The following is a 9,092-nucleotide window of genomic DNA, read 5'->3' on the forward strand; positions in this document are numbered from 1 at the left end:
TCTTTATCTCTTAATTTTTTGGACCCACAAAGTATTCTGTTCAGCTGTAAATGTGTTTACATTATATCTGTTACATGATTTGTCTTCCTCTCTTGCTAGGATCCAAGTATTGGAAGCAAACTGCAAAAAAGTTTCTTGCTGTCCCAGAGCAGATCTTCCATGAGTTCCAGCAAGGAACAAAGGGAAAGAAACTGAGGTAAACATTTGAGTTACTGCCTATCAATATTTGTCTTTATATTGTTTCAAATAACATCTCTCTTAAAAAAAACAAAACAAGAAAGAGTTATATGAATATTGTATAATACATTTGTTTTTTGGTTTTGTTTTTAACCCTCCTTGTAGTAATAAAGATATGGACTCCACAGGTCTTCAGAGGGTCCATGATAAAATAGAAGAAGTGATCTTGGCTGCTCAAGGACTGAGTGAAGTCACCACAGTCATAAAAGACCTGTCAACACATGCCAGCAGCACCAGGGGCACCATGCTGGTTCTGACCAACACCATGATAACACACATGAAGGATGCCTTTGGTCGTATTGTATGCAAAGGTCTGTAACATAATTTGTTGTTTGATCTATATTAAAATCTACCTTTTAAGCAGGATCTAGTTGAATGTTCAAGTGAATCAATCATTAATTTTTGCTTTTCCATGTTATAGTGAAACTGTCCCTTGCCAAGCTTTTACACATATGTAATATGTAGATTAAAGGAACAGTTCACCCAAAAATTAAAATTCTGTCATCATCTATTCACCCTCATGCCAGTTAAAACACAAGTAGCAAGTGGGTCTCCATTGACTTTCTATGCACTGTGTTGAAGTCAACGGAGACCCACTTGCTCTCCAGTAGTGCTGCAACCTCCTTGTGTGTTATATGGACAAACTACACCTGTGTTTTAACTGGCATGAGGGTGAGTAGATGATGACAGAATGTTCATTTTTGGGTGAACTGTTCCTTTAAGTAAAGACAAGATAATATATTGAACTCTAATATTGCATATGTATTGTCCTTTTTATTTTTTTCATCAAACAGGGCTAATGGAAGAGCCTGTGATTGCCGTATGCTGCAAAAGCTTTGTTGGCTGCAAAAACTGTGTTGACCAGTGGATGCTGACATCCGACCAGTGCCTCAAATGCAGGGCACGAGTTCTCTGTCAATGTACACAGGCTGACCAGTCTTGACAATGTTCTCTCCATATTGGCTGGTGTAATTAAGATGGATTAACCCTTTAAGTGTGATTGTATCACATTCTATGCTTTAAGCTTCATTACCTCTGTTACATCTAGCTAATTGCCTTGTTCTAAAGTCAGTTGTAATTTTGCACTTGTTCAACAGCTGTAGAGGATACAGAATAGTTTTATTTTTATACATTTTTTGTATTTCATGTTGCACTTAAGACAAATATTGTGTAATGTTTAACATTGCTATTGTTGCAATTTTAGCAAGTGTTTGATTTTATTTGTTAAAGGAAAGTGACAAAATATACAGTATATCCAGAACCAACTTGTCTTTATTTGACATATTCATGCATATTGCTGCGTAATGTTTATCAGATACAGCAATGCATCTTGAAAAGGTACAAAGTTATAGTTTACCACATTATCTAATAAAACTGAAATATCAGGGTACTCTACAGCAAAAAGTTGTTGCTGATATTTTGTCCTCCTCAGTTGAGAAGGGGTCAGTTCCAAAGCAGGAGACTCTAGTCAGTGAAGAGCCAACATCCTGCTGGTACATGTCTGCTGCTTGGGAGGCATGGGGCAACAACTCCTCTCCCAGTTTTTTTGGACATCCTCCTGCTGCCGAACAATTGGGTGTTCCTTTGCCTGTGAAGCAAAGCATAGGTCACAAAATGTGATTATGGTTAAAATTCACTGTCAACTTTAAAATAAAAAGTTCACAAAAAAGGACTGGATTGTGTGATACATGTTTTTTTTATTTAACTCACCTGGGATTCTGTGTGCATTCCATGCATGTACAGCTCTTGTTATACCAATCTTGCAAAGCTCAGCAGTAAGGTTAGATGTACAGTATCTAGTCACGTTGTCATCCATGTTGAGGACTTCCTGATCCTGCAGCTGTATGAGGGCCTCCTTCACTGGGTAATTTACCCGGTTATTTATCTCTACCCACGTTCGCTCTACCGTATGATTCTGTAGACAAGAAAAGGGTAGATTTTTTTTTCAACTAAAAGGTAGATAATATAAAAACAATACTCAATTAAAAGAATCTCCACTACATTTAGTCTGCAAAATCAACATGGTGAGAGGAAACAGGATTATATCAGATGGAAAAAGTTTACAGACAGTATGAAGAGGTTTGATTAGGAGTCCAAGGAGCAGGACCATTGATGCGTATGGGTACCTACAAGCACGCTCACTCAAGGGTGCATCTGGTTAAAGTGATATTTCGGTTTGCACAAAGTTGTGTCCTATCGGGTGATATGCTATAGATATTCAACTCACCACAGTGTTTTTTTGCAAGATCTCCTCGTAGTGCCCCCCCCCCCCCCCCCCCTCCCACATTTTGTACATTAAGGAGACCGTTACTTCACCTTTGTTGACTGAGTTTGGCAATATGGTTGCCTTTGCAAGTTGTGTCTGTGGTTAGACAGCATCTCCTGCATGTAGAGGGACAAGTACAATTCCCGGCCATGGTCCACCCTGACCTGGTCCCACATCCAAGAACTGCTGATCTGTAAAATAGTGAAACATGACTCAATCAAATGTTGACTCATCAAATGTTGAGTCTGCAATGTAGGATAGACCAACAATATTGCAATCTACTAGTGCACCGTTTTTGTGACTTATTGAAAAGAAGGGTGGCTATATTGGTCACAGATTTTTTTTTTTACTGTCAGAAATGTTTACTTCGAAATTTTGAGTTGTTTGTTTATTATTCTCACTTTAACAGAAGAATGTAAACAGGTGAGATGGGAACATTTTCATTTTTCATTCAGTTGCATAATAGTTCTACACACTTATAGTTGCCTAATAATTGTGCACACAGATTCTAAGAAAGCCAAAACCTTACTTTTACTTTAAGGTTTGAGGTTTATTAACATTTTGGATTGACCGAAAGCACTGTATTTTTCAGGATTCATTTTATTATTTAACAACTACAGTGCTTTTGGTCAATCCAAAATGTACCCCCTGTTGTACCTCAGAGTACCCCTTGGGGTACACGGACCCCCATTTGAGAAATAATGGGTCAGTATGCCTATCACAAATAAAAAAGACAAAAAAAGCCGTTAGAATCCATATAACGTATAATAGTTTGTTTCTAAAAAGTCACAAACAGTTTTAAAAAATGTCAAAAAAATTGAAAAAAGTCACAAAGTCACAAAAAAACTTGCAGAAAAGTGAAGTTGTGAGAAAAGTTAGTCTTTATATTACATACAAAGTAAAAAAAAAGTACGTATGTATAAAGACTAACTTTTCCATGGACTTTTTCACAAAAAAATTACGCCTGCCTGAATTTTTGCCCTGGATTCTGAAATCAGAGAAAGGTTGAGAAAAGAAAAGTTAAGAAGTACTGGACTAACCTGTAAACTTCTTCATATATCGTGAGGTTATTCTTGACTGGCATGGTTGTGTGGGCAACGACCTTACTGCTGTACCCATCTATTGCGAGAACATGTGTCACTCCAAACATGACCAATTTTTCATTCTGGTCGATGTGGATTTTGTGTCCCATGTATGCAGCACTGTAGGGGACGGGGTTAAGGTTACGTGCACCCTTTGGGGGAAAAGTAAGTAAAAGTTAGCTAGTAAAATACATTATACAATATACCACAACATTAAAGGCTTGCAAAAGATACTTACACGTTTGCGCATTTCGTGATAGGGACAATGAGTTGTTCTCAAAATCTTCCCCACCCGGCGTTCACCAGCAACCACTCCCATTGCAGACAGGTACCCGGTCATCATCTTTCGACCATATGTTGACCCTGTCTGATGAATCAACATAAGTAAGCTGTAACATGTAGGCCTAGTCTTCATGGATTTATATTTCATAAAATATATACGTAGTCTAGAAATAAATCAACAGAGGTGGGTAGAGGAGCCAAAAATTGTACTCAAGCAAGAGTATTGTTACTTCAGCATAATATGACTCAAGTAGAAGTAAAAAGTATGGAGATGATGTAAAACTATCTTAGAAGTACAATTCATCCAAAAACTTAATCAGGTAAATGTAACATAGTAAATGTAACTTGTTACTACCCACCTCTGTAAATCAAAGAAATCCAAAATAACTTAGGCCTACCTGATTTATTGCTCTGCTGATAGCAACCTCTAATTGTGTGTTGGATACATGTCCCCTCCTGGAAATGTTGTGATGTGCACAAAATCTCCTGACACTCATTTCAGAACATCCTTGCTGCACACCTAATTGTAATAAATTTGTGGAAATATCCGCGTGCGAGAGATTTTGAGCAATCATTTCTCTAATTAAATGTCCACAGGGCTCGAGTGACACCATCTCGTCCAGTCTTCACACTCCTGCCAACCGAATCTGCTACTGTTGCGCTAAAGACGTGCTAATCGTGGGAAAAAAAGGTAAAATACTGCTTCCGGTTCTCCTTATAATACCGGTAATAATACAGATATCCCCGCTTTTTTGCATTTTGGATCAACATAGATTGGATTCTTCGTGTTTATCTGGTAATATAAAAATCCATAATAGGAAAACAACACAAAATTCAATTTTATGGCTATATTTTAATGGAAAACAGCTCTTGTTTGTTTGTTTTAAAATCTGCTCCATACATTGAAAAAGAAAAATGCCTGTTTTTTTGTTTTCCGACTTGCGTTTCAGCATTGGAAACAGAATGAACGGAAGGTACACGGACCCTTAAGCCACCGATGACGTCTGAACGCTGATATTTTTAGTGTCGACATGTTTTTAAAGTGTATTTTTTTTAAAAACCTTCTCTTAATTTTCTAATTGTGATATTTTTTTGTAAATGAAACGTTTTATCGACCGTGTTAAACTCTCGGCACGTGAGCGTAGTTGTACCGTTACTGTACTGAGAGATTCTGTGTGATTCGGTTTGAATGTGAAGTGTTTGTTTCGCTGTAACGTCGGTTTGTTTGTGTGACTTTTAACATATTACATTTTTTTTTTATGTACAGAAACACTGAAGCTGTCGTCTTTGGTTCTCATCAACATAATATATGTTTGACACCTGCTTAGTTTTTCTTGTACTCTGTAAAAAGTGATGTTTTTTACATTTGATATTTTAACGTGCAGCGTTTAGGTTCAGAGTTCACCATAAAGATTTAATCAGGAGCTGTAGAGACAAAAATCACCTCAATAAAATACCATCTGTTCCTAAATGCAGCTTTGTCTTTTTATTACTTCACTCAGGCGGAAACATTAGAGTCATCTTGAGAGCGTGCCACATACCTTCATATACAGTACTCGGGACCTGTTAATGATTTAAATAATTCAGGTTATATTTGTTTCATGTTAAGATGAAGTACTATCCACAATAAACTGCTTAATTTTTCCTCACACAAAATCTGAGACCATTTGATGTGGAATATCATTGTGTGAGTGAGAGAGCTGAAAACAGCATGATTACAAGAAGGTTTATCTTCTTAACTTTGAATAGATGTTGATTACCTGAATACTGGACCTTTGTTGTCTGGGTAGTACACTGTTGAATTTATAAATGTGCTCTTACACACAGATGAATACAGAAAAATAGATGAGAACAAACAAAATGATTTAATGAATAACTGATATTTTCTCTCTTTCTTTGCCATCCTGAAGACCCCTCACTAAAAGTCCATGTTCTCCTGGATCCATGTCACATGCTCGAGCTTCTTCTGAATGACTTTTCAACAGTCGAAGTTCTGGTGAGAGAAGATGGCCAGCAGATAAGACAGCAGTACATGAAGGAGCTCCACAGGCTTCAGGAGGAGGAGGAGGGTTTGCACCTTGGAAGACTGTATTCATGCTTCAGCTGTTCAAATAAAACTAGATCTCCTCCAAACAACTTGCAATCAAACTATTTTCTTCCTATTTTAAACCCTTTGTCCAGTTTAGATGGGAGAAGTTGATATTATGTGATATTGATCTGATAAGTCTACATTTCTAAATCATTTTGAACTGTTTTTATTCACAAGTTATTGATCTTATTTACTCTCCATGTATCTTGATTTAAGAATGGGGCTGTGTTTAAGGGCATATTTTTGCCATGACTCTGTTCCATCCCACTTTCAGAAATGAACTACATTAGTATTTATCAAAAGAATAAAAAGTTGTGTAAAAGTAGACTTCCTTCCCTAAGCTATTGAGTTGAGCATTAATGCACATTTTAGTCTTGTCCTTTTAAAATCTGAAATGTATACTCATAAGTAGACATAAAGGAGTGCATTTATATAGAAATATTTATTTAATCTGAAAAACAACATTAAAAAAAGTCTGTTTTTATAGCAGAGATGAACATGTTTACAGCTTGGTACAAAACAAACAAATAGATCTGATTAGCTCATGTCTCGATGGACACACACTGTACGGGGGGGGTGAATGTTTTGATGACTCATCAGTTTTGATTTGATGAAGGATAAGAGTTATTCACAATAAGGCGTGTAGCTGACCTGATTGACAGGTGGGCGCGGTGTAACGGTTTGTCAAAAGGTTTAAAACCTGTCTCAGCTCTCAGCCTGTGGGTGACATCACTCAGGCCATCCGGGGGAGACCTCCCTCACAGCGAGCTGTTGAAGAGAAGAAACTGAAGTCCACCCCAGAAGAACCAACAAACACAGATGTTGTTGAGGCTCAGGTTTCTTCCTCTGTCTCTGCAGCTCTCTGGGCACCTCGACGGACCAGTCACCAATAATCCACACTGTGTCTATAGGAGAAATACAAAGGTGTTCAATTAATGCCTCAGACAACATGTACAGTTAACTACATGTGACAGCTCAGGCTGTTTTTTTGTTATGAGCCACATCTGAAGGAATAATATTGAACAAGGTAGCTGCAGCTCATCATAATAGATGCCAGTCTTAAACATTATTTTTTCTAATACTTAAAGTTTTTGGTGTGAAGCTGACACTGTCCACAGACTCCATGACTTCACAGGTTCAATAGAAAACAAATGTCTTATAATAAATACTAAATAATTATTTTTCATTTGCCATGTTCACCTCATCGCTGTTGACATCAGTAAATATAAGACTCAGACATTCCTCTTTTTGTCAGAACAGTAACATGAACTGTATGCTTTGTAATATTGATTTCTTCTGGATGTCTCATATTTATTTACAGTTTATGGATAAAACTTTGTGAATGTATTTCTCTGCTAACACTGACAAAGTCTAACTGCTCTGACAAATAACTAATAACCATAGTTGTATATTTAACAAAGTGTAGTTTTAAGACTTTAATTACATATTTGGGTTGAATATAATTAGTTTTAACTGTGTTGTAGAAAAGTTAAATGTTAACTTACTGTTTGTAGAGTTTTCTCAGGACGAGCAGGAATAGTTGATGATAGCAGCCTAGCTGTTAGCTATGCTGTCAAGTGGACTGCTGACGTCGAGCTGAATGGGCGGAGTTAAGTCCCGCCCATTCCCGCATATGGATGCGGCCTATGTTCAGCACCCGTTTGTGTTGTTTGTCATTTGATCAGAGCTGCTCGTCTCTCACGACACGTTATGCGCGGGAAAAGTGGAGCATGCGCAGAGCGTTTAGGCCAGTTCGGCCCTGGTTGAGTGCTATATGTAATAATAAATGTCCTCCAAACCGCGTTTTCTAACACAATAAATGGACTCATTCAAAGCACATGAAGACGTAGACCTACTGACTCTGCTCTCGTGTCGTGTTGCTCTCATAATTGTCAATAAAGGTTTGTTAATAAAAAAGTTATAAACACGAAGACCTCCGAGTTTTTTTCTTGGACACTTGTACTGTACAACGTTCTGTCACTTCCCAGCATGCTTTGTGGTACTCGATAAACTGAAGATATTGAGCTGTTTAATGCTTTAAAAAGCAGCTGTTGTGTTTCTTAGTATTTGTAATGTGTGATTTACAGTAGAATGGTTTGTTGGCTTGTGTTCATTACGAGACTGTTTTTCCCCCCATGAGTCAGAGGGCTGTTGCTGTTGGTTATATAATTTGTTGAACACTGTCTCGTTAAAGATTTTTGAATCATATCAGAATGCTTTCGAGTGTTCTATGATGAAATCTCAAACTGAGTCTCGATGGGGCGGGGCGGAGCGAGACAATGATGATCCACTTGTTAAAGTGAATAACTCTAATGACTCAAACAGTCTCTCTTCATAACCTCGGTTTTGACCGTTCTTTGATGTCATCAAAGCGAGGGTTCAAATCCAATGTACCTGTCAATTCCATCCCATGGTTACTAAGCAACCAGATCGACAGAATTTATTATAACTACACATTGGAATTATAAAATACTATTTTAAAATTAATCGATTTAGCCTGTATTGATTCTGAAGATATTATTTCTTTATATTTCTTTAGATTTATTTATTTGTTGTTTTCAATAATGACACGTGTCTGTGATGAAGGTGAGCTCAGTGCTGGTGAATATTGTGAATTTTCTCATTCAAAAACAGCATTAGTGATTCACAGGTGTCAGTTGAGTACAGGTAGGGGGGGTTAGGGAGTTTGGTGGCTGGAGAATTGTATTTAGCAGTGAGAACAGTGTTTTGTTGTTTCCTTCATTGGAGATGATTGAACCAGAGTAATAATAATAATAATAATAATAATAACTTTATTTATATAGCACCTTTTAAAAACACAGGTTTACAAAGTGCTTTGACAAACAGCAAGAACAAAGCAAACTAAACCAAACACAGAAAAACATTAACAACAGTAAGAATATAACAGATGCAAAATACCAAAAATAATTAAAAACAATTCAACAGAAAAGAACCCAAAGTGCAAGATACACAACCAGACATATATAACCCAACCATCATAAGAACCATCATAAGAACCATCATAAGAACCCAGGAACACAAGAACCCAACAACATGAGCTGAGACCAAGAGGACCAAAGATTTAAAAAGATGTAAGAAACTAAGAGATAAAAGCAAATAAAAAGCAATGAGAAGG

At 37.1% G+C, this 9,092-nt stretch overlaps 1 long non-coding RNA gene and 1 pseudogene across 1 annotated transcript; both read right to left on the minus strand.

Moving 5' to 3' along the window:
- Window positions 1-1,310: 1,310 nt before the first annotated feature.
- LOC136183052 (uncharacterized) lies at window positions 1,311-4,520 on the minus strand (annotated as a pseudogene).
- Window positions 4,521-6,379: 1,859 nt separating this feature from the next.
- On the minus strand, window positions 6,380-8,103 carry LOC136183058 (uncharacterized). Its single transcript, XR_010668884.1, has 2 exons — window positions 7,462-8,103; window positions 6,380-6,861 (listed from the first exon to the last, which is right to left on the minus strand). It is a non-coding gene; the product is annotated as an uncharacterized lncRNA (long non-coding RNA).
- Window positions 8,104-9,092: the final 989 nt, after the last annotated feature.

Source organism: Labrus bergylta, chromosome 16 (genome assembly GCF_963930695.1).
Source record: "Labrus bergylta chromosome 16, fLabBer1.1, whole genome shotgun sequence".
NCBI classification, from domain to species: domain Eukaryota; kingdom Metazoa; phylum Chordata; class Actinopteri; order Labriformes; family Labridae; genus Labrus; species Labrus bergylta.